Source organism: Hesperophylax consimilis, chromosome 16, assembly GCF_061612785.1.
Source record: "Hesperophylax consimilis isolate HC1 chromosome 16, BYU_Hcon_1.0, whole genome shotgun sequence".
Taxonomy (NCBI): domain Eukaryota; kingdom Metazoa; phylum Arthropoda; class Insecta; order Trichoptera; family Limnephilidae; genus Hesperophylax; species Hesperophylax consimilis.
In genome coordinates, this window is record NC_142851.1 from 16,605,898 (window position 1) to 16,633,742 (window position 27,845).

Consider the following 27,845-nt stretch of genomic DNA (forward strand, 5'->3'; position numbering starts at 1 on the left):
CATCTTTCTGAATAAGCCAAAGAAATCTCAAGGCGTCCCCGCAGAGTGTCGACAAACAGATCCCCATTCGACGGCTTTTGCAGCAGGGTTAAATCTACATGTGTACGCGGCCCTGGGAATCTTGAGACTCGTTCTCATGGCAAATAAAGCCCTTTAAGACCCGTGGAAGGGCTGAATGGGCTCCATTTCAGCGATGAATCGTGAAAACCCACCCCCAGGGCGGCCAGGCGACCCCCGCGGAGACACTAGCAAAGGGGTGTGTTTGGTAGTTGCCATTTTTAAGGGATCCTGAAACTTTGCGGCGTCTACTCTATCAGTCTGGCAGCTAATCTTCATCATTCGTGCTTTTTTACCTATTCCTGAACGATGAAGGTAAACGTTTAACATACTCTCTTTGACATCTCGAAAGGCTATAACCTTAAAGTAGTTGAAAATTGAATTCGCAATTGTGCTCAGCACGGCTAATTGGACGTCTCAATCAAAGAGGGCAATCAAATATGCTCAATAGCGATAATTCTACAAAATTTAAAAAACAATTATTTTTATCAGCCTGAAACACTCATCCACATTGCAAAATCTCCTGATAAAAGATACATGACGCCAACGGGACTTGAACCCGTGAGTCCCGTTGGCGTCATGTATCTTTTATCAGGAGATTTTTCAATTTGGATGAGTGTTTCAGGCTAATAATTATTGCTTATAAAAATAATTGTTACCCTTTGTGCTATGCATAAAATAATCTTGTCTTAAAACATAAGTTTACCAAAAAAATAATAAATTTAAAAAAGTTGGGATATTGAAACATAGAAGTCTGAAAAAGTTGTTGATTTAATAATTCATGTAGGGCCGCAATAAATAAACCGCCATGAAAACATGCATTCTGCCAAACGGGCTGTATTGATCAATTGTTTCCACGATAAAGCCAATAAACATAGAAAAAATCACTTATTTAGTTTTTGAACAAATACTTTACTTAATTGGAAGGGACATTTATCCATACTGCTATCTGAAACCAAAGAAAAGATAAATATACCAACAATGGAATACAGAAAAATAAGTGAAATCCGAAATAATTCATAAAAAAATTATACAAATTACAGCATAAATTTAGCAATACTAAGGACAGATCAGTTGATATACTAAATAATTTTAAGCATAAAATTAACTCACGTTAGGAAGGTGTTAATAGTAAACTTAAAATAATTCATAATCTGATATGTCATAGTTGGCGCTAATTTAATAATTTCTATTTATTATACGTTTTGCAAGTTGTAACCATATGAATATGAATAAATAGTTATGTACGTATAAAAACTTTCGTTTTTTCAAGAAAGGCGTACAAATAAATTATTGTATCGGTGATTCAATCCAACATTTTATTTTCATGCCTTATTTGAATGATAAGAGTTTTTATACGGACAATACTACTTATTCATATTCAAATTGAGTGTGTACGGGCGCAATCATTTTTTTCTTTCTTTATTAAATAATTAATCAATTGTATAATTATGTAAAATTTTTGTGTAACGTCATTTGATTTTATTGCAAATGGTATAACATGATTTTTTTTCGCTATTTAGAGAGTAAGTTTAAAAAGTTTATGTCAAACCAGTATTTAAGAGTATTTATTATTTTTTTTGCTTTTAGTTTTACTAATTCTCACGTATTGTCACTTTCAATGATTACTGTATCGTATAAGAGTTAGCATAAGAGTTTTACTAGCATGAAGTGATTGAGAAAATATCTCGTTTTCATATAAGATGAATAATATTGGACCCAGTACCGTATCTTGTGGGATTCCATAATTAGACGTACCTTCATTGTTTATTTTGACAAATTAAGGGCGATTTTTTAGGTAGCTTTTCATCCAATTTGCTACAATCTTTTTAATGTTCAGATTATCTTATATTTCCATAAGTTTTGTGTGGGATATACTGTCGAAAGCTTTTCTCAGATCTATAAAAATACTAACACATTTTTTGCTCATGTCTAGGCTTTCGTATATGCTCGATGTGAGATTAGCAATTGCATCTTGTGTCCTTGGCGGTTTTCGGAATCAGTATTGATTGTTGAGAAGTATTTTGTTGTTTTCAACAAATTTCATTAGTTGAGATTTTCCAAATTTTTCAAATATTTTGCCTATATTTGAAATGAGGGAAATAGGTCGACAATTTGTTATATTTTGGGTATTACCACTTTTAAAAGTAGGTGAAATAATTGTTTTCTTACAATTAGACGGAAATATTCCATTTTTGAGACTTCTATTAAGTGAGTTAATGGTTTTGTCAAACGGCTTTCAATAGATTTTTTAATTTGTACTGTTATATTTTCATAACCAGGAGACGACCCTCTTTTCATATTTTCAAATATATTTATAAAATATTTACTTCACTGTTCATTTTAAAACTGAATAGTGAGTTTAGATTTTGCATATTTTCAATAATTGGTTGTGTATTCGATCGTTTTGAAACATTATTATTTTTGGCTAGGTTTTGTCCCACTTTTGCGAAAAAGGAGTTGAAAACAGTAGCACAATTTTGTTGGTTTTTCTTTGGCATTTATTATTACGTTATTTTCGTCTATAATTTCATTGATTGAATGTTTTTGTTTGTTGTTTTCTATTGCACAGTTGATTGTTTGCCAGATTATTTTAGGATTGTTTTCAGAACTTATTATTTTATGTCTGTAGTAGTCATCTTTACTGATTTTGATTGGTTGCGTTAATTTATTTTTATATTTTTAGTAATGACAATCTAATTATATGTCGTTTGGGAATTTAATTGTTAGTTTGTAAAGCTTATTTTGTTTCATATTAAATTTAAAAGACCCCGAGTGATCCACGGTTTATAGAGTTTATTTTTCTCCAGATTACGATTTGAAATTTCAGTTTTAGATGTTTCTATATGCGTGGATAAAATTTTTTCAAAATTCTTTGAACATATTTCAACCTCTTCACAATTGATTACAGGTTGCCAATTTTCAGTTTTCAAGTTATCAATTAATTTCTGCAGAATTAATTTGGTGTACGATTTGTTCACTAACAAGTTTTTTGTTTGTATTTTTTTCATTCTCATACAATAATATACACGTGTGATGATTGGTAATGTTATTTTTCCAGACAACGGTTTTTATTTTATGTAGATATTTTATGTTAATATTTGTCCAAAAATGATCTAAACAAGATGGTTTCTGACCTTGAATTTCCCACTTATTTTCGTTTATACATGATTTAAAGAAAATTCTGTTACACAGTTTAAATAATCATTTTAAAAGTACTACTAAATAATTCGTCTAAAAATTTTAATGAATAACTTGCAACAAGTGTATTTTAATAAGATAATTAAATCAACGCCACCTGTATTAAAAATATATCAAAAAGTAGATATAAATTGAAGATGTCCACTCAATTGGCACAGTATTATTATTTCCTTTATTAGTATTGTGTGCAATGAGGAGTAGATATAAAGAGTAATTATAAATCAAATCAAACAAGCTATAAATTAGATACCAAAATCATTTAATTATTTAATAATTTTTTATTTTAAAATGTTTATTACTTTTGTTGAAAAGCTTGACAGATATCGTAATTTTTCATGTTTCGAAGGGTAAATGTATCTCTTCATTTGAATTTCATTAACCCCAAGGCAAATGTTTTTTTTAATAAATACTTTCAACTTCAAAAATCCTGCAATCTTTTTATCTACATCTATATATATAAATAAAAATGTTAGTTTGTTCAAAATCTTAAATCTCCGAAAGTTGAAGAACTTTCGGTGAAGACCGATTGCTTTGAAATTTTTATACAACTTTACATTCGAATTCGCGTGTATTTTTATATACCTGTATTATATAGATGTCACCTGTGAGAGGTAAAAACATGTTTTTTCAACAGCGCCATCTATACGCGCTATTATTTCTCTATCTGCACATACATACTGAGCTACAGCAACGCGTGACGGGGTACAGCTAGTAATATAATAAAAAATTATGAAGCGCAAAGAACTCCGTTCAATTTATATAAAGAACAAGTGAAGATAAATTGATTAAATATAAATATTTCCACCTTCATAGCAAATAAGAATCTAGAATAAAAAATTCACTGTCAAGAATATTTTTTAATCTTAATGATACCAATAACCTTTACAATATACATTTGTATAAGGTTTTTTTTTCAAATAAGAATAATCGTGTTAAACCGTTTAACACTCGTGTAAAAAGGCGGAGAAACGTAGGTAAATAACGTTTTAACATAAATTTATCAGACATTTTTCAGACAGCAAGAGAGCAAAAACATAAAAAAATAATAATGGAAATGAAATGGAAAAGAAAAAAATGGGAAATCTAATATTATTATTGAGAAATATTATATTATGGTACAAAGTTAAATAATTGAGAAATACTATTAATACGGTTTATAAGTATTCTATCTATTCGTAAAAAATGCGTGGGTTGGACAAAGCCAGGAGGGAAGGAGACATTTAAAAAAAATTCATTTATGAAGTCCTATGGTCTTGTCATGCGATTAATTCAACCTTGTAAAAGCAACATGACACGTCTACGGCGATATGGACCTTATCAAAGTTGAGTCATTGCATAAATATGATACACAATCAACACAAATAAACAATCATTTCCTTAGTCAATAAGCCTCTATTGTCCGGTACATCATCAATGCATTTCAATACTTATTTTAAATAGTTTTACAGTACAATTTTTACATCAACTTAAATGTAACAGAACTAATTGCAATCAAGAATGTTCTATACTTAGTCTAACTTCTGAAATTAAATATCTTGGTATATATATAGATCAACATTTTAAATGGAAAAAACAAATTTGCGAACTTGTCAAAAGAATTAGAAAATGTATTTATATATTTATAAGACTTAGAAATATTCTTAGACTAGAAAACCTAAAAAGAGTGTATTATGCAATTGTACAATCTATATTACAATATGGTATTATTGGCTGGGGTGGAACTTATAACAATATATTAAATCCACTTAAAATAGTTCAAAGATTGATAATTAAAGTAATATTGAAAAAACCATCCAAATTTTCTACTGAGATTCTCTTTTCAATATTCAATGTACCCACAATAGACAATATTTATAAAATATATTCAATTCTACAAATTTATAAAGAAATACAGTTAAATAACTTACAATTCAATTCATCAGCAAGATATCAAAAAACTATCAAAATCCCAAAACTCAATACAAAGCACACACAAAATACCTATCTCTATCTAGGTATAACATATTTTAACATCCTTCCATTATATCTAAAAAATATTGAAGATATTCAGGAATTTAAAATAAAATTAAATAATTACCTAAAACTACTATAAAAGTCCATATCTTACTCTTATTATTATTTCCTTCAAATCTTGAAACTGTATTATTGATAAATCTTGCCTATTTCTTACTTATCCCTTTGGTTTTTTCAAATATATTATTTACTTACTTACATGATTCCATATAATTGAGCTAGGATTCACTCACCAAACACAAGAGCCTCGTCTCTTTATGGTGAGGAAAAGCTATTATTATTTACCTTTATAACACTGTATAATATGTATAAATTGTATATTTATTGTAAAAAACATACAAATATGAAATAAATAATAAAAAAATAAAAAAAGAATAAGTAATATAGTGTAGTAAAGGAATATAGCGTAATAATTGATATAGTGTAGTATAGGAATATAGTGTAGTGTATCAATATAGTTTAATAAGTAATATAGTATAATATAGGAATATAGTGTTATAAGTAATATAGTGTAGTACAGGAATACAGTGTAATAAGTAATATTTAGTATAGGAATATAGTGTAATAAGTTATATACTTTTATACTGTTTCGTATGTGAAACTGATATGAAATATATAAAATACCAATGTTGAATTATACCTATTAACTATCAATATTGTATTGTAAATTCCTTCCGTCCTAAAATTAGTTTTATAACTCGGGATTGCTCTAGAAACAAATAATAAAAAAAAATATATATATATATATTATAGTGTAGGAAAATAGTGTAATATGTATGTTATGTATTGTAGTATAGTAACATAGTGTAATAAGTAATATCGTGTAGTATATGTAGTATTGGAACATAAATAATACAGTGGGGTTAATTTTGTGGAATTGAATAAAATCTCAAATTGTAATTTTTAATCATTGAAGATTCGAAACATTTGCAATAGAAAATGATTTTTCTATTTAATTCGCAGATGCGATCGAATCAAACCCATGACTTTAGCCTTGGTGGAGACTTGCTCTACCACTAAGCTAATAAGTCCTTCTTCCTTTCGGCCAGATTTAACAGTATCATACTTGAACGAAGAACTATCAACTATTTATTTCTTTACAAATTTGGATTGAATAATCGATAGAAAGTTTTTTTTTTTTGGTACAATATTTTACATTTCTTTGTACAATTTAGTAATGTTGGCCTCACTGGATGGCTTACCCGTGCTGAGGCCTATAATATTTGTATGCCTTTCTCGAAAGAATTGAGTTTTTGAACGAACAAAACTGTTTATTCATATTCATATTGCGTAATAAATAATAAATAATTCGTATTAATATTGCAAAGCAATACCTTGCAAAAAGCGTATCATAATAAAATTAATCAATTAACGCCATCTATGAACACGAAGAATATAAAATGCATCGCGTTTAACCGTGACGCATGTTTTTTGGCTGCTATCTTTATACGTATTTTCACGATTCTACACGAATTTCTATTGCAATATAGATAATGTCTTGGTTAAATACATCCAATTTTATTTTTAATGAGCGATATCTATATTGAATTTGTTACAAGTCTAGGATGAATATTCAATATTTTGTAGTGAATCAACTTTCAAAAGAAATTTTTATTTTAAAGATTATTATTATTTTTAACATATTTTGCAAATTTTAAAGATCAAATAACCGACGACGTGGTTAAGTGTATGTCAACCATGTACATATGTTGGGCACGCATTTGTACATATGTACGAGTATTTGTACCATGTACATATGTTGGGTACGTATCGAAGGGTTTAATCACGCCAGTTTCTCGGAGCATCTTCTATTGTAATACCGGTAGAACAAGGACAGTATACCTTCCTAACGCTTGTACTATAAAGATTTCAATGTCTTTGGTTGGATAGAGGAATAAGGGTTTTTAAATTATTTTATCAAGAATAGAGTTATTGTAAAAATAATTGTCTACCAATTATAAAAATACATCGACGATGTCATCGAAATTTATTTTTTGCAGGAAAAAAATATTTTTCTTTATAAATGACCACAACCCCTCGAAGGTTGAATAATATGATAATTTGTCTTATATTGGGTATAATTAGATCATTTTAAATCACTATATTCATAATGTTTTATCAAGCGGTGCGACAAAGACATCCCCATAAACGCCTCAGTATCTCTAACGAACCCTTAATGAGCCTTCAATCACTTCCCTGGCGGCCTTTATAAAGCTTTGCCGCCCGAAGGTAGGAATTCTGAGTGGGGGAAGGAAAATGAACGATTATTAAGATAAAAATTCTTCGGAAAATTCATCCAGTTTATCAGTAATTTGATATTTAACATCCCCGTCTTTCAAATTAAATCTTCTTTTATGAAATGAAGAGTATTTCTTGGATTTAAAAAAATATTTTGAATACCTATCCGCTTGAACAATTTGGTGTCCTTGACAAATTTAATAATTTTTCTTATTATGTTATTTGTTTTATTTACGAATGTTGGACAACATCGTGAGTGTTTATATCGAAAAGGCACGAGGAACTAATTATTATTACTGTGATGAATTCCTATTTTTTTTAGATACTGTATCAGTAGTAATAGAGTTGCGGCTAGTAGCTGAGTTGGCAAATGCGGCTGGTTCCCACCCAGACGTACGTCGTAGGTTCAATACATCTGCTAGCTGAGTAACATTTTCCCACTATAAAGATGGTAGTTGGAGTTTTTGAAATTTTGTAAGTTTATTCATAACCTGGGAATGTTTGATATGATGTCGCAATTAATACATTGTGATTTATTGTCTGTAGGTACTCTCAGTATCACCTCGGTGCAAGACCATAACTCCGCAATAACACATGAATATTCCTAATATGGCGGGTGAAAAATACTTGAATGTTTTTATACAGCATTGAAATAGTCAAATAACTAAAAAATACATTGTAGTACGTAGAAAAAAATCCCACAAAGCCAAAACCTGAATGTGGTTATTTTAATACATTATAACATTTATGTTGTTTAATTATAAAGCATTATATTATGCAGTATACTTTCTTTGAAGATACAATATATAAAATGAAGTTATCAAAAATAAATGATATTTGACATGTAAACATAAAATGTGATATTTTCAGTGAAGTTTTAAACTAGTCATAAAACTGATAATAACTACTAATGCTTTAAAAAGAAGATGTTTTATAAAAGTATATAAAAATGGTAATATCAAAAACTAAAAAAAAAAATATTTTGCAATAAAAAAATAAACAAGGGCATGAATGTATGGCATTGCACAACCGATGCAAGCATAAATATTAGAGATGTTCCGACTAGTCGGTAAAGCCGACTATTCGGCCACTATTGTAGTCGTCGATTAGTCGGCGACTAATCGGCAAAGAGCGCCGACTATCCGGCTTCTTACGTTGTATGTATTTCTCAATAATATGAATTCGGGGAACTACATGAAATAAAAACCTTGATTATATATTATTTTTTATTTTATAATCAGTCTTATACATTAAAAAAATGTAAAGCAATCTTTCTTTTGGTAATCAGTTTTTAAAATTACTTGCTTGTAAAGAAAACATAATTATGACATTTATTGAACAAAATTAGTACCTATCCTAATTAACATAAAAAACAACATAATATCTTCTTATCTTCAATGAACATTTATAAGTATTTCTTATTATTAAAATAAAAAGTAGATTTTTTAAATTAACAAACTCAGTTATATGTATTAAAGCAAGATTGTATGTACAAGATGCACAGTAATATATGTATATATTATATATATCAAAAAATTCTAAACATGAACTGTTTGATAAATACAAAAAAATGAAAAAAAACATATTTCTTATAACCATACCTACATAATCTAATCAAATCAAAGTCACAATTGTGACAACCAAAAATATCATAATCTCCTTATATTTTTTTTTATAACTTACTTATATGTATTTTTTTAATTAAGGGTAAATTATGATGTAAGAATACTAAAGCTTCTGCTTCAAACCGTAATCGGCTTAGCCGACTAGTCGGCCGACTAGTCGGTCTTATTACAACCGACTAATCGGCTAGTCGGCTAGTCGGCTAAAGTCATAATCGGCACATCTCTAATAAATATTAATGACTATTGATTAATAAAAAAATGTATTAGTTAGGTGTATTTTAGCCAAGGTATTTTTTTATTTGCTTAAATAAAATAGGTACCTTGTTGGCCTTGTAACATGATTGTTTTGTGACAGAAATGATTGCTTTGATCTTGAATAAAAAAAGTGGGTGTGTCAAGCCTACGCAAGACAGAAGTGAAACTTCTAGTTTCAGCTGATGCTTGGCGTGGCGCAGTTCGCTGGTGTCTGAGAGAGAGGAAAGAAGAGAAGAGAGAGAACGTTCGTGAGCGGCTCCCCCACCTCAACAAGGTTTCACTTCAAAAATGCCACAGCCGAGAATCGAACCTCGCTTAACTGATTGAAAGCCAACCACGCTGAGCACCAACTGTAAGCAAAGCCGCATAAATTGATTATATTATGTAGGTTCTGAAAATATGAGAGCTTGTTATGTTTTATAATGTTACCTACATCACACCCAAAATATAATATATTTTTAAAAATAATGTACAATGTACAGAAATAGAATCCCACACAAGATCGCGTAGTGCGCTCTAGCGAACGGATATTTTATCAGAGGGAGATAGTTTTAATTTTTTTTTCTGTAAATTATTACATATTATCAAAATAAATAAATTAATTAAATAAATGTAATACAATTATCATAATATACGGATTAGATAATAATTTTAATCCAACACAATAACGCAAAGCGCGCTCTAGCGGAGTAATGTTTTATCACAGTGAGATAAGTGTTTTTATTATTTTGCAATATTATTTTCTTTTAAAAAATGTTCTGACCTACTAAAAAATAAGATATTGAATGAAAAAGGCGTTAAAAACAAAAAAATAATGTGCGATGGCCGAGAATCGAACTCGGATCAACTGCTTGGAAGGCAACTATGCTGACCATTACACCACCAACGCCAGTTGTCGGGATGAGCTAAGAAGCATTTATATGTTACTTCAAAACTTTGACTAGATCAAATGAACTTTAATCGGTGGTGGGGGTACCCGCATTTTCGTTTCGGTCATGAGTCGGTTTTACTCCGGTCCTCGAAATTGCATGACGCGCGTAAAGAAGTTTCACTTCAAAAGATAGACGATGATTAATTTACATTTATTCAAATAAAATAGAACAAGAGACTGTCCAATTGACATGATAAACATATTCTCAAGGGGTGAGCGGCAGTCGAAGATTCCACGCACGGAAGGAATTTAAATGGTAGCAATAAACAGTTAAAAATGTGACATTGTGTGCAAAGATAAATATCTGACCTGATTCACAAAGATGGGCGCCATACAGCTCTTAGGAAAGAACTGTAAAAAAAATTAAAATTGACGTGATGACCAGCGATTACTTCAAACTAGCTAAATCAGCCATCAGCATCTCCCGTGAATTTTGTCGTCTGGAACAGTTGCCCGAGTCCTTCCTACTGGCGTGACCTCGCTCCAAGGCTGTCCGATTGGTACTTGCGCTCTGGAAATCGTCAACTGGGTTCCTTCTAGACCAACTATAGAACAAGAGTGCCATAGATGAAGGCGGTCTTTGGATAGAGTTTCGTGAAGTATTCTTGAACCGTAGCGGGGCAAAAGTGAACTGCTACAACCTGACCTTCGCGACCAGATCTGAATAGTCAGGCACTTCTCAACCTTCCTCTTATCCATATTCTTCTCCTGCTCACTCCCAAGAGCCTCACAATATACCCCAATTGAGGATGCCATGGTCCCATCGACACTTATTTCAAAATAAAAACTTACATAGTTGAATTAATTTATTCATTTAAAAATACTTTACAAATACAATGCGACGCACGTGTTTTAAATGGTAAAATTTGAACATTTAGTTCATTTCCCAGAAGAGATAATTCCAGACAAAACAAAATTAATACCGCTTTTACGGTTTTTATTCAGAATTGACCCAGAAACAAATATGATAATTTTCCGCCTGTTTTCGCAATAAAAATCGGATTTTATAGGATTTTGCTTAAAACATAAAGTTTTTTTTGAAGGTTAGGCATAGAAAAGGCTTTACATTTGTGTTCATTCATATTTAAAGTTGCGTTTTTCCATCTTGTTTGTGCGTAGCGAGAAGTAGGACCTCTATAAACAAAAAAAGATTTTCAAAACTATTGTCTGCGCGAAGAAAGCCCCTCGCATAAATATTATGTTAATCCAACGAATATTTTATCCCATATTTTCTACGGAATATAATATTTCGCCAGAACGGGAATTTCATTTAAAAAAAAATATATGTGTAGGAACCTATCTACCACCATAAATAGTATTTTAGTAAATACAGGTAATTTTTGCAAATTTGTGTACCTATTGTTAAAAATCAATATTTTCAAGGGAAAATGTGGTAATTTTGATAAATTTGTGAACAGACAAAACATAACACTCTCATGGGAATTTAAGTTATTTTGATAAATTTGTGTACAATTAAAACTCAATATTCTCAAGGGACCGGTCAGTGGCCGAGTTGACATCGCGTTCGGTTCCCACCCAGGCGTAGTGTGTTCAATTCCTCGGCTGGCTAAGTCCTACATCACAACACCAGCAACATTTTTCAGCTTACTGTGGTGGTAGTAGGAGATTTTCAAATATTGTCAGGTTATTCGTAACCCGGGAATGTTTGTCTTTCTTTAAAAAAAAAAAGTTATTTTCGTAAATTTATGTGCAGATAAAACATAACATTCTCATTTGAACTTGTGTTATTTTGATAAATATGTATACAGTTAAAACTTAATTTTCTCATTGGAAATTAGGTTATTTTTGTAAATTTGTGTACAATTAAAACTTAATATTGTCGTGGGAAATTCGCCACCTCAATCCCTTGAGATGTCCTTAAAGGTCTATGTCATCTGAAGGGATACTGTGCTGACGATCTTTTTGGTGAAGTAAAGGAGTGAACTTGGGCCTTGAAGATGTCATTGAACGGAGGAAACACGGAGCCGGAAAATCATTCCACGTACAAGCTGTTAAAGAATTATAATAATGTATAAATGTATTAAAACGACCCGTTTTCTTGGGTCTAATGTTTTATACTGAAATAGCTCAAAATATGGACGCCTTCAGATGCTTCCGTGTAGTGCGCATTTGTCTTAGTTTGGATTGTTTCAAATTTTGTCATACTTGTTGTTCGTCGAATCGTCGGTCAATTTATATATTTTTTAACTATAAACTTTTCTGTTAAACGCCGATTCTCGGTGCTTTTCAGCTTTTAAAAAAATAATTATGATTACATGACAAAGACATGTGATGAAAGGCTTTAAATCACAGTGAAAGAAAAAACAGATAAACCATAGCTGCAAGAAAATATGCAAATTATTTATGAAAAACGGACATACTAACGACATCTGGCGGAGAAAGAATTGATCCAGCTTGCTTGCAGTAGACTCCTGTAATAGTTGAAATTATATCGAGGTTCTAAGACGAAAGCAGAGAGGTCGTAAAATCGTCTAGGACTAGACAGGGCTTCCCCTTTTCTAGGCCTAAAAATAAACAATGAAGGTTGTCAACCAATAGATCTAAACAAAGAGCTATAAAAATTTTGAGTAACCAATCAGTGAACGAAGGGGGGTGTGTCTACGAAAGACAAAGGATTGAACCTTGGGCCCGACATTAAAAAAGATAATTAATTGCATTTCCGTTCCCACAAAAATTAGAGGTGAACGCACTATGGCATAAACACTGACGTTCAAGGCGACAAACTCTAGGAAATGTTTACAATAACCGAGACATTTAGGTGATGGCGAACCGTTGAAATCGAGTGCTTTGAAGATTTTACAAATTGAAAAACACACGCACGAAAATGCAATGGAAAATTTATAAACGTGATAGTATAAAAAAGGGACGGGAAAAGCGAAGGAAAGTTACTGGCGGAATTTCAACTGTAGTGCAATTATTTATGATAGAAGGAGGGTGTCATGTTCGATAAAATTCGTACTAAAGAGAGGAGTGAGTGTTGGAAACAATGGAAATTAATCGTTATCAATTTAAGATGAAACGGACATATTGGTAAATCAATTTTGAATGAAAAATCTCGCAAAAAAAATACACTTTTAGAAAAGTGCGGCGATCGAATGGAAGGATAGTACAGGGATTTTGGACTGCTACGAAGGTTCTAGGGACGTGAAAATCGAGTATCAGAAGAAGACAGTAACACTAAACATATAGCGATAGATTAGATTCAGGAAAAGTAGACATTATACATAATTATTAGGTTAGATATATATTAGAGTTACCCAATATTACGGAGGGATCGAACCAAGATAAAAGGTTGGCGGTCTCATGTATATTTTGAAGGGTAAACAATCGAAATCCGAACATGATTTTTATTTACGTTAAGGTAATAAACGATTGGAAAAGCGATTAACTTTAACGTTGGTCTTATGAAGTATTTAGATTAGTCAAAAGAGATTAAAATTAATAGGTTTGAAATTAAACTAAATTTACGAGTCTAGTACCAAAATTTTAAACGTAAACAGGTGTCCAGACATATAATTTATGTGAAATCTTGTAAGTGAGGGATGGAGGATGGGGCGGAGATTGGATCAGGCAATAAAAATGACAGATATCCCAGAGTCTAATTAGATATATCTCCCATAGAAGTGTGGAAAACTATATATTAATTAATAATAGATGAAGTATGAAATTTTCCTGGAGACCACACACATCGGGAAAAGTGGAGAAAAGATAAAAGGAAGGGTAAAGAACGGAGATAAAGAATAATCCAAGTGGAGAAAAGCGATACAATTCGAATTTATCCGTGAAATTAATAAATACGACTTGGAAAATAATTAGTTATAGAGTTATGAGAAATAACAAAAAAAATAAAGAAGAAAATTGTGCAAGAAAACGTCGCGGATAAAAGAAAATCCAAAAGATAAGGAAAAATTCAAATCTGCGGCATTAAGAGAGAAAGTACTGGTGAAAATGGAAAAGCCCATATAAGGGACAATAAAATTGAGTAGAATTTATACGAATCGAAATTCAAAAATGCGTAGTAAAGATTTCAGCATGGATTTAAACAATTTCGCACGAGATGCATAAAATTGAGATCTATATATATGTTATTGAGGACGGACCTATCGCGGATTGAGAAAAAAAGGAACGCAAAATCATGAGATTTTAACTACATTTTTGTATGAAAAGAGGACAAAGGGAGCTTGGGCGATTAACGCAGACTTACCTGATTCGGACCCTATCGATTTAGAATTGTGAGATGGAAACTGAACACCGCCTTGAGCCGGAAAGCAGAACATCTTATGTAGGAACGATCGATATTGATGGAAGGGGTGTTTGGATTTACGAGTTGATAGGAGATAGAATTAAGCATCAAGAGAAATTCAGATACGTCTTTTGGAACCTGAGAGGGGTATAAAAGATGGAACTCATCAGTCAGGAGGACAGTCAGTCGAGATTTTGAAAACGGAGTTTACGTCGCAGTACTACGTCTTTGGTAGGATTAACAGTGAAAAATCTTTAAGTGTTAAATTTTAAATAAGCCCCTGGACTTAGGAAAATTTTGTGAAAAATACAAGTGCTAGAGTCAGTGAAATTTAATAAGTCAGTTAAATTAAATCAAACAGTGAAAATAAATACAGTTTAAACTCAGTGCTTTAAAAGTAAAGTGAGAAGTGCTAAAAAGTGAATTGTGAATTAATTAAAAATTTAAAAATAATTATTTCATTCAAAGTGAAAACATTCAAATTAAATTTAAGAGTTTGTTATCGTTAATCTAAAGTGAACGTGATCGCGTATTGATATTTAAAAAAATAGATTATAATTTAACGTCAATTTGGTTAAAAAATAATAATAATAGTAATAAATACTTCATCTTAGGTTAAAAGAAACACAAAAACAAAAAAAAGGATTCGATAATAATAAACGTTTAAACCTTTGTTCTAAAATTAATAGTAAGAGGAAAAAATTTTAATTTATTAAGAAGTTAATTAAAAGTTTGCACAATTCGGAATAAATTTTCTTATAAAAATATATAAAAAGAAATTTAGAATTAATAAATTGTTCAATTAAAATCCATCGTGCGTATAGCGACAGTGTTAAAAGTGTTTGTCGTTTTAACCGGAATTTTAATCATCAGTCTATCATTTCGAAAAAGAATTTGAAACAGCTATCATTCAAAAGCCTAAACTAGAAAGGTGTTATTAAATCAACGGGTTTTCTGAATTAGGATTTCGTTCGGAAGAAAAATTAAATATCAGCTAATTTATACGATTCAAGCGAGAATAAAATATTAAATAGGAATAAATAGTCGAAAAGATTTATTTTGAAATTAGTTAAAAAATACAATTAATTAGGTAGGATTTCTTCATCAAGGTTGTTGTGTACTACCCGACCGGAAATACCTTGACGTGGGTGAGTTTTCCTTTTATAAATAATTTTCAGGTCCCAGGAGACACAGAAGGGCTGTGAAGTGGAAGTATATCAATTGAATATTAAATTAAAACAACAAAACAAAGAATTACACATTAATATATGTATATTGTATATTTGTATATATATTTATCTATATAGAAGTAAAGTAAAATATTGTATATAAAGTATATATATGTGAGTAATGTAATTATATATATGTATTTTATTTATTAATCGAAACATCGAAATGGTAGCGATTTTTAATACCTACCCGAGGACATATCTATATTATTGAAAAAGAAAATATGTATTTATTAATATTCAAGACCATGTAGAATCATATATTTTATATTTATTTATTAATATATGTACTCTTAGTTAACATATTTTGATAATCGAGATATGTGTACTTATATATGTATATTTATTCTTCAATTAAACCTAGTAAGTTTACTAAATTCGGAAAATGAAATAAATAGTTTAACTTCAATAAAAGATTTAAAAATATTTTAATAAATAGTGCGCAATAAAAGTAAAGAGGCACAAATGACTTCTAAGGAATTTTAAAATAAACAAATCTCACATTTAGGTTAGTGTGTCAGGAGATGTTTATATTATTTGTTTACAAAACAAAGGATCACTGGAGAATTGGGTCAACCGCATAGTTTGAAAACGACCTTGGCCATAATTAGTTAGTCACAAAGGATTTTATTAATTACCCGAAACAGCTGGAAGATGCGTGTTCTCAAATACTTATCAATCACAAACGACAATTGAAAAATCACGGATTAGCCAGATTTATATCAAAAAATTACATGAAACATTTGAATACCATTGATTAGATAATCGCACAGTTTTATTGGTTACCTGAAACAGCTGGAAGCTGCGTGCTTACAAATACTTATCATTCACAATCGACAATTGAAAAATCACGGGTTAGCCAGATTTATATCGAATAATTATACGAAACATTTGAATTTTATTGATTGGGTGCTCATACAAAACCCCATCAGTTGCCTGAGATATTTGAGGGTCGAGTACTCTCTAATGTGGCAATCAACCACTTGAAACAATTGGAAAATCACGGGATAGGATGAACAAAAATTAATGTTGAACCCTGGAGGTAAAATTTAAAACAAATACAGTTCATCAATAGGAGGCAGTGGTCGCTCCTACAACAAGACCATTAACCAAACCAAATAGAGATGACGATTCTCTTAAATAAAAACGTCAAAACCAAACAAACAAAAGCTTGGAGTTCGATAGCTCTCCAAAACAAACTATCAAATATGACCTTATTCTACTAGTATTTATTAGTATCACCTTATTAGTACGTATATATTCGGTTACCAGACCTAGAGCTTCGCAGAGTTCTTGGCGCGAGATCCGAGCTCGGGATGCGAGGTAGATAGCCTCGTATTGCGAGTTATAAACCTTTCCCAAACTGTATGTATACATATATTTATTCGTATGTACTGTTTACTGGAGAATGCGGACCTGCATACAGCTTGCATTTTAGGTCTTATAGACCACCCTCGCATTTTCTCTTAAACGTGGAATGAGGATTCACGACCCGTAAGTCCACACCAACCGTGAGTATATGATTGTATATAGGACGAAACCGGTTCGCCCTAAGTAAATTGTAGTCCAAGGAGGGGTCGGAATTTGGGGGTATCGGGACCCGGGGGGAAACTTGAATGCAGTACATGATGACGTGGAAGGCTTTTTGGGACACGATAACTTAGGTATCAATCAAGGAGCCGTGTCAAAGGATTGTGCAAATTTCTAGTCCACTCCCGATCATCTCGTTTACTTGATGGAGGATTGGAGCCAAATTATGCCAGCAAATGGGCTATTCCGAGTTCGTCAAATATGCAATTAACTAATTACATTAACCTACTAAATCAATCTTTACATGTACCTTATAGCAGCAGAATCATAAAGGAGTGGTGCCACACGGACACAAAAGTTCACCAAAATCAAATTTACTAACAATTAACCATTTGAGTTATATTAAATTACCTGTCCAAATAAACATGTATAATATCTTTTATCAGCGTTTAACTACGATTTTGTTAGGGTGCAGGGAATCAGAATAATTACAATAGGAAAGTTAGCTCATTCAGAAAATTCATTTAAGTCTAGGTTTGCAATAGAAAGACTAATTCAACTTTGAACTCAACACCTCGATCAGAACCAAGAGGGTTACCACAAAAATGAAAGTAATTAAAATCCTATATCATAAATCAAAAAAATTACACAACGTTTGATGGAATTTAATTACAATATAAATACGGGTATATTTGCGTTCAAGATCGTAAATAACGTATTAATTAGTTAAGTACATATGTCTATAAAGATATATAGTACAAGAGAGCTTTAAGTAGCTTTCTGTAGATATCAAAGAAGAGGGTCCAATTTTCATGGAGGCTTATGTGTTGTAGGGGAGGAATTTTCCATCCCTGCGAACACATATGCAAAGCCTTAGAAAAAAAAATTAAACATCGGTCATAGCCCAGAGAGAAGAAAATTCTATATTGTTTTAAACAAACAAAAAGGAATTATATAAAATTACTCTCACACCCAAAAAGGTGAAACATTACAGACAACAGCACAATCTATACTTGGAAGCTGATCACAATTTGATCAAAAGCTGTAACGTACAGAGAATGTGCATCCGCGATGAAACTGAGTTTCGAAGGTCCGAAGGGCTCGAACGATTTTTTTAATCGCACATCGAAACGATTTACCCGCCAAATAGCCATCATTCCCCGTCAATGGTAGGTCGTAATTATCAATCGCTTCGATCGCTCTGTAAACTATCACCGACGTAAATTCACGTAAGTGACAATTGATATTGACCGTCTCCGGGGCGCTTTAGGTCATTGTTTTTTTACCCTATCCACGTAAACCGTATACATTTTTTCAATTGAAGAAGTATTTATCAAAAACAGAAAAACTATTTGTGATATCAAATAATTTTTTTTAAATACAGTGAAGGGGCTTCATTTTTAACTACCAATCAACTACAGCGTTTCGAAACTTTAAATGTGACGATAAATTTCGCAAAGGCTTTAAACGAATATTTTTTTGTCAAAAAATAAACCATTATCAAACGGAGTGTCAAATTCGAGGTAATAATTTGCCTAATTTGGTTAAGCGTCGAGCCTTGGAAACTTTTATTGCAAACGAGAAGAATTTATACAACTCTGACGTTGAAATATTATCAAGAAGAATAAATTACTTCACGATGAAAAAAAAATCACTCGCCATAGAAAAAATGAATTTATGATTTTGCATTCTCTAATTTTGAAATTCGAATACTTTCTAGAATATGTATTATATAATTATTTATTACATCGTGATCGACCAGCAGTTAAAACAGTGTTTTCAATTTCTAAAAGAGAAATAGTTTGAAAAGCATTTTACGTACATTTTTTAAAATTTTTATTTTATAAATATTAAAAAATTACAATTTTTGTGACTTTATCAACTACCATACTAGGTTCATACCCGTATTATGGCAGTCGCACATGATTTATATAAGAATAACAATAATAAAACATAACGGAAAAGGAAATTTGTATGGTAAAACGTAAAATAAAAAAATGCATATCACTATAGAAACTATATTAGAAATAGAAATAAATATAAAACTGAATAAATGATAGAGTTAAAACTTTTTTTTTCAAATAGTGTTAGGAACTCATGCATTCCTTCAAGAAGGCTCGTCCCCAAATGTAATTGAATTTGTATCAAGGTGTGTGGATCCTTTCAGGTATGGTTTCGGTATGTGTTCACTTCCATCATTGAAGCATTTACCATTGTTAACACAGGATATGTTTGGGTCACTGCGATTGCCACAACAACAGGGCAATTTTCGCCTGAACAGACTATGCAATAGTTACAATAGCTTATTATCCATGGTTGATATTTTTAGTTGTGAACTTACCAAATACAAGAGGTCCATAAAATAATATTTCTCTGATGGTTTGTGAATAATGTTTATGTCTCTGTTGTTTACATCTCTATTATGATTTGATTTATATCTACAACCTCTCTCTATGGCTATAAATGTATTATTTTGTTTTATATAATCTTTTGTTTTGCATAATTTTTTTAATTAATATTTCTTTCTCACAAATTTAAATAACTTATTCCATATTATGCTGTCTCAGTTAAAGTCACAAGGAGGAAATCCATAATTGGTTTTATTTTACTATATAATACTTATGTACAAACTGATTAAAAGTAAACTGTCGATTTCCCGAAAATGAATAAATAAATAAATAACACACAATAATATAACTATTATAACGTAGTCTTTGTGTGATTCTTTAAACTCAAATCAAATCGACTCTTTGCACGCGGCCGTATCAACTGCTGTTACGGCAAAAAGTCTATACTCACACGCGGCTGTATCAACAGTTGATACGGCAACTTTGACGGCCGATATTCCCGCTCTCTTTCGTCATAAATGTATTTCTTGCTCACTTGGACATTTGTAGAACTATCACGATGCTGACATCTACAAGAATTTCTCAAAAATAAAATTGTATTTCATAAAAAAAGATCGATAACCAAGTGCGCCTCTTCGCGCCATTTAGTCCTTTAGTTTACATTTTTGTCGACGGATGGCGTTAGTACTAGTTTGTCATTCACAACTTTTCATAACTAAGAATGATAAGTGATCATGGTGTCCCACTTGTGTCTATAAACACAGTGGCCTAAGTACACACACACCGAGAGTGGTTTATTTATGACGCCGAGTGAATGGCGGGACCGCATTCAAAAGATACGGTACGTCTTTGTATGAAATTTTATGTTTTTGTTTTTATAAACATCTAAGAGTGTTGACACACGAGGATTTGTTTTCATATTGTGGAGAATAATCTGTTCTGTCTATATAGTCCAATAAATCATGCCAGAATGCTATAATTTGACATTTAATTGCATGCATAGGTATTTGAAAATATGTACCGCGTACGGGTATAGAGAAAACGGAGCAAATTAACGCGTTCAAAAGGTTACAAGTCTTAAGTCCTCCATCAATGCACAAGCTACACATTCCGCTTATAGTGATGATTGTTAGGAATTGTAATATTTTCATGTTATTCCTTACCGTTAAATTTTTGTCATTCTATAAACATAAAATAATAATTAATTATATTCAACTGTCAATAGTTATAACGATATTTAAAACTCTATTGCATAAGATTTATTTATTTTTTAACTGTTTAACGACTACTTAATTTTTTGTATGAATTCTTAACAATTTCAGTTAGACAAAGCTATGCAAATTTCATCACTCCAGAACACACGCTATCGAGGTTAGGTTCATAAAATAAGATGTATGTACCTATATATTTCCCTTGCAATTGTCATAATTTGAACTCGCTGATGTGAACCATTATTAAACTTTTGTTTTATAAGAAACAAAACAGTAAGTTGGTTACAGTGGTGGAACAATTTAAAGATATTAAATATTTCATAGTTCGTACCTATAATAGGTTTCTTGTATAATGTTGTATGTATATTTAGTAATTACCGGATGACGTGTGTAATGAATAGATGTGTGCGTTTATGCAAGAGTGTGTGTGTATGTATGCGCATTTATCATTTTATATTATTGACCTTAAATATGGGCAGTGAATCAGAAAAAAAATCCATGTTAAAAGTTATAGAAAACTTACGCATATAAAAATATGCCATGTTCTTAGAAAAATTCATATTCTTGGGTAGGCAGGCATCTAAACACCTTGGTAACTACACTTTTTGTTAAACAAAAGTTGTTTATTACCTTGGAGACTAAAAACTAAAATAAACTCTTTCCAATTTAAATATGTTCGCAGTTTTGCATAAATAGCTACATTTTCGTAGTTTATGTATTCCAACTATATTTTATTTGGATACTTTTTAAGTTGATATAGCCATTAAATATGTTATTATACTTTATGTTTTAAAGTTAATAATCATTTTTATCATTCGGTATAAGAGTATTACGTCGTGTCAGTTATGTCATTTTAATGCGATGTAGCGGTTTCGCTATTGGAAAGAAATACCAACGCAATAAAAGTAATGTCTTAATAGTAGATCTTTTTCACAAGACTTTTTTAAATATCTTCTCTCTGGCTCGGTTTCTAATTCTTTGGTATGGAGGGTGGTCGCCCTGTGGAACTCATCAATCCCGCCGTGGAATGAATGCACCGGGCGTTCTTTGACCTGCGTTCTTTGACCTGCGTTCTTTGACCTGCGTTCTTTGAGCTGGTTTGCACCGCATTCACACATCGCGGACTCTTTAAACCTCCATCTGTGTATCATGTGGGCACAGTGGCTCTGGAGGACCTTATCATATTGATGGCGGACCATAGTTTAAGAGATGTGGTGCACGAGATGGGAATTTCTCGCGTCGGCCGAATTCCATTCAAGTTTCCACATATTTTCTGGAGTGATAGGTAATCGGAGGAGCCGTTCTCTTTCCATCGTGTGGCTCGGTATATCAGTTGCTTTTAAGTTTGGCTCCGTTAGAATGTTGAGCTTAGCACGGCTAATCACATAATTCGTATTTATCAGTCATCACCAATATTACACGTATTGTCTATGATTTCAACAGAGGGACGTGTTTTTATTTCTTTGCAAGAACCAATCTACATTCATTGTTTTGTTTTTTCAAATTTTTGTGCTATATGCGAGGATGCTAATTTTGCAGGAGTCAGAAAACTATTCACTAAATTATGACAAACTAAAACATACATAAACATATTCTCAGGCTTAAACTTTAAAAATCCCTTTTACAATACCTTACAAGACTGATCAACATTCATTATCCCTCGATGAATATAATAATGATAAAATTATGCATTTTACTTTAATTGCGGTGAGATAGGAAGCATGCAATTATTTACGTAAATTTAATATTTGACAAGTGTTATTGCTTACGCCTCGGTGTCTAAAAAAGACGACTATTCTACGGCTTATCAAGGTTTGAGCGGCCGATTTATCCCGCCTAAATTTTACCGAGGAATATCGTACATAGCGAGAATATGTACTGACTGATATACCGGGCCTAAATAACATAGTATATGTTTCAACGAGGTACCAAAAGTAGCATAGATTTTTCAGTATACAATTTACAGATTAACAAAACAAAAACATCTGTTGGTAATGTGATTTATAATATCAGTTATTAAAGACATTAAACCTGATAAATAATTTTATTCTCAAACACAACCAACGAGGGCATTATCTACTGGGGACAGACACTCAGAACTTCTAAAATAGAACAACACTTCACGGCCATATTTTTAACTTTTGTCTCATTATTTTTTCTTATGTTTTATGATACTCAAATTCAATTTAATTTCTACCACCTCGGAATAGGTTCAGCCTAGTGCATGGGTCGCCAGACTTTCAAGTGAGAATTGTGGTGGTGAGGGGTGGCATGATACAAACAAAGATTTCAACATGGATATATTGTAACAAAGATAAATAACTCTTAAATTTCCATCCCTTTCAAAATCCCCTCCCGTAGGACTCTAAAATAAGGAAAAACTCTTCTTCGATCACTCTCAACTAATTATGAATACTAATCGCCATTGTCTAGATTGAGTAGACTGGCAACACTGATACCGTTCGAATCTTGTAAAGCCTATTCGAACATAGGTGAAATTGAAGTTCATGTCTGAAGAGTAAGTATTATAAGAGAGCTCATTTGTAAAAAAGTTAAGATGTGTACAAAAAAATATTGTAATATTTGTTTATTCAATTCTATTTGTACAATTTTTTAAGGGGGGGCTAGGGTTTTAAAATTATTTTTTTTGTATTTATTTTTTATTTTTTAAAATAAATGTTTAATATGTTAAGAATATTGTGTTCAAATTTCAAGTTGATTGGAGCAAAATTGACGAAGTTACGAGTATTTTTATACCTGTCGGATTTTAACCCCTACCCGACCATACGTATAAGCCGAGCAGAGCAGGAAGCTGAGAGACAAACTAAAGAAGGCAGGATTCGTCGTAGACAGGAGCAAAAAGGTACTTTAGACATCATGGATGATAGCAACATCCTTTATGGACCTGGCATTGATGATTCAGTGTGAAGTGTGAGGTAAGCCGATAAAATTTGCTTATTAACGTTTAATACCAGATTTTTTAGTGTTCAAAACTTTAAAGCGTTTTTCCCACAACTCACGTTTTCAAAGTCGGTGCCCGTCATAACTTCAAAACTACTGCACCGATCCTTTTGAAATTTTGAAAACTATTTATGTACATAATTTACGAGGTAACGCTGGAGAGTTTTCTTCAAATTTGTTAATAATTATTATTTTACAATAACAAATTAGCCGATTTTTTTCACTAAAAATAGCGTTTTTCCCTTCAAAGTGTTCCAAAAAAGTGAAAAATTAAAATTTCGAAAAACCCTCCCAGCGTTACCTGGGAAAAACTATTATCTAACGAATGAACTTTAATTTTTTGATTTCAGATGATCCAGCACCGAGTTATGAGGGGCACCGTCATTCTCCTTTTTTTTTGAGACACGTCCGAATAATTCCTGCCATTGCCGTATTTTTTAATATTTCTCCGTGAAAGTTTTATACAACATTCTTAAAATGTCATACTTTACTGTACTATTAGATTTAATAAAGAGATTTTAACTGTGTTGTCACAAAAAATTCACAAAAAAATGCCTTTTTTCGTACGAATTAACCCTAGCCCCCCCCTTAATAACATTACAGATTAAAGGTCTAAGACTTAATCATTGTACATTTTAAACAGTGTATTTGCAGTACCAAAAACCTTGTAAGTGCGTTTTACAGGACATGAAAAACATATAGATCTTTTGAACAACTGCATGGCTCTCCCCACAGGTGATGAACAAATTGGTGCGGCATGTTCTACAGTAAAGGAGATTATTGCGACATCCTCGAGTGTGAGACTCTCTGATAGAAAGAAATTCATTTAAGCCAGAATCTCACCGTTTAGTAAAATAATAAAACATATATTTAATCACAGCAATACCTCTATGTGTCTCTAAGGAATAGTGATTGGTCATGCCCAATATATAAATAGATGGGTATAGCCAGGGATAATATCCATAAAGATGGAAGAATAAAAATATTAAGAAAAATATATATTATGTTAGTCGTGTGGGGCCCAGGTAATTGAATTTGACTCCAATACACTTAAGACAAATGTGTTATATACTAGCGTTTGTTCGTTGTGAATCGTATTGAGAATACAATTTTATTCAATCGTTCAATAATAAGAAAAAAAAATGAAAATATGGGGAGTTTAGCTTGATAATAATAAAAAAGCCATGTATTAAACAAAAGTCGTTTTCGTTGGTACGTTTATAACTGACAAATACAAATGCCAAACAATGTATATTTATTCAGTTTTCATTAATCACTTAAACCTAAAAACCAACAATACAACATCTCTTAATTTCTAATCGAACCTTACCCTGAAATCCCAGCAATTTCCTTTGTTGCCGAATTCCCCGCTGATGCCCTGAAAGCTCCCAGAGGGAAGGTGAAATAATTATTTGTGGAAATTCTCCACAGGAATGGGGGCAGGGGGCGTTATGTTCATTTCCCTCTATTTTCCTCGCTTTTACTACTCTTTCCCGAGAAGTGGGGAATTTAGAAAGCAACTCGGAGAAATAATTTGGGTCCATACCTCGGACAGTCTACCTGGAAAGCTACACGTGACTGTGGACCAGATGGACAGACGATGCTAGGCTGGATTTTGGAGCACGCAATTATAGTTTAACATTATAACACAATACAGGATTGTAAGTATTGGTATACATGTCCACACTCCCGATAGTGATATCCCTGCGAAACGTCACTGAGAAACAGCGTTCTGGAATTTTAATATTATGGATTCGAAAAGATTTACAGTGTTTTATTTTCATGATATAAAAATAACTTTTTATCATTGATACATGAGTAGGTTTTTATAACCACATAAACAGTTCAACTTTAGTAGGTGTTTATACCAACGAAAACGGAGATGAAAAACATATATTTGAACCCCAACAGTTCAAGTTTGAAATCAAGCTACTCATACAGTTATGTTTGGGGTTAGAATTTTGTTTCTGACCCATTTACTACACTTATTGTAGAAACTTTGACACACAACCAAATTGTTTAATGTTGTAGGTATTACTTACCTCATAAAATGGGACTACTGCGGCCGATGTAGGTTTCTGTAACAAAGATAAAAACATATTAATTTAATTAGTAAAAAGTAAATAAAAATTAGACGTCCTTGCAGGATGGGTAGGCAGATAGGATGAAACTTCACACAATACTGTGTTGGAATAATCCCTTTATTTCGCTCACATTCCCGAATCATTTCCTTGGGATGTCCGCGAAATAATTATTAGTATACCTGCGCCTTAAATTTTAACAGAAATTTGGGGAATTATTAGTAATACAATACTATTACACCAGTAATATAAAAGTAACACAATATTAATACAATAGTAACACAATAGCAATGCGTTAGAAATATAACAGTAATACAATAGTAACACAATAGTCATTCAACATTAATGCAATAGTAATACAACATTAGTACAATAGTAATAAAATATGAATACAATAAGAATATTATAGTATACAATGGTAAAACAATAGTAATACAAAGGCATTAAGGGTAATATTACATTATTGTATTACCCTTAATGCCATTGTATTACTATTGTTTTATAGTATACAATGGTAAAACATTAGTAATACAATGGCATTAAGGGTAATACAATAGTAATACAATGGTAATACAATTACCATTAATGACGTTGTATTACTATTGTATTACCTACTATGGTTTTACCATTGTATTCTTTAAGGTAAAAAAATAGTAATACAATGGCATTATTGGTAATACAATAGCATTAATGGTAATTGTATTACCATTATACAACAGTAATACAATGATAATATAATGTTAATACAATGGTAATAGAACGAAAATACTATGGTAATACGATGGTAATACAAGTGACTAATTAGTAATACAATTGATTGGTGAAAATCACTCGTAATTTTCAAGTGAAATACTAGTAGGCCCAATTAGGCATGAAAGTACGCACGAGTGTAGGGCCAATCTCGATACTTCTATATCAATGCACAGGATTATATAATACTTAGTTTGTACGTGAAGAGATTCACTTTGACCTCGTGGGCATATTGTTACAACGTTCTCTGAGGGAAGGTCAAATTTTATAGTAAAACAAATAAATACTCATTTCACAAAATCCATTGTTAGACTGGCTAAGTGTTGCGGTGAACGGATGCTCAGAGGAAACATGACAGAACAAATAAACACGGGAGAAGGATTTGTTCAAATTGGCTCGAAGATATGATGTAGTATAACTTTTGAAAGGCAGCAAGACAAAGCAATGAAATTAGTGAGTAATCTCAGAGTCGTAGAGAACGTGGGTTTGCAAGAAGTTGTTGTATCAGAATAGTAATTTGTGTCGGTATCTCTACCTATAAGAAAAAATAAATAAGTAAAAGGTAGAATAATGAGCGAAAAGAGAATTTAGTAGCAACCCAACAGAATGCTGTAGACACCTTTAAAGATAATACAAGTCGGTTACCGCAGACAAAACTGGGAAAACAAGTACATGTGCTGTGCTTGGAGCTATGGGGCCTGCAATGAACCAAAGACACCGAAGTAACAAAAGACAGGAGCGCCTAGAGATGTCTTGTCGAAACTGCGAGTCACTACCCTGACCAGAGAGGCCATATCGTTTTTTCATAAAAGATAAATAACTATCCTTAACCTTAAAATTAAAGATTTTTCGCTCTTATTCGAGGAAATTCGAAATCACAGTTAATGAAAAACCGTTGAAATTTAAAGGTTAATGACAATTCTGATGTCATCCGAGGGAACTGGAATAGCAGTTAACGTAAAAGTCTTCAGTAATTTTGAGGTTAAGAACAATTCCTTATTCAACCTTAAAAATTAACCACCCTTTCGCTGTCTGCAGAGAAAACTGGAATCGCAGTTAATGAAAAAGTCTTTCATTATGGCTATGGAAAAATTATCATCCTTAAGCAGAACCGGAATCGCACATAGTTAACGAAAAGGTCGTTTATTTAA

General features: G+C 31.8%; 1 protein-coding gene across 1 annotated transcript in view; it reads right to left on the reverse strand.

Annotated features, from left to right (window-relative positions):
* LOC149416797 (uncharacterized) overlaps positions 1-27,845 on the reverse strand; it is a 542,858-nt gene that overhangs the window by 338,721 nt on the left and 176,292 nt on the right. The window contains exon 3 of the mRNA XM_089640969.1: positions 25,906-25,941. The gene's annotated coding sequence lies outside the window, so the exon portion shown is untranslated. The remainder of the gene's footprint in view (positions 1-25,905; positions 25,942-27,845) is intronic.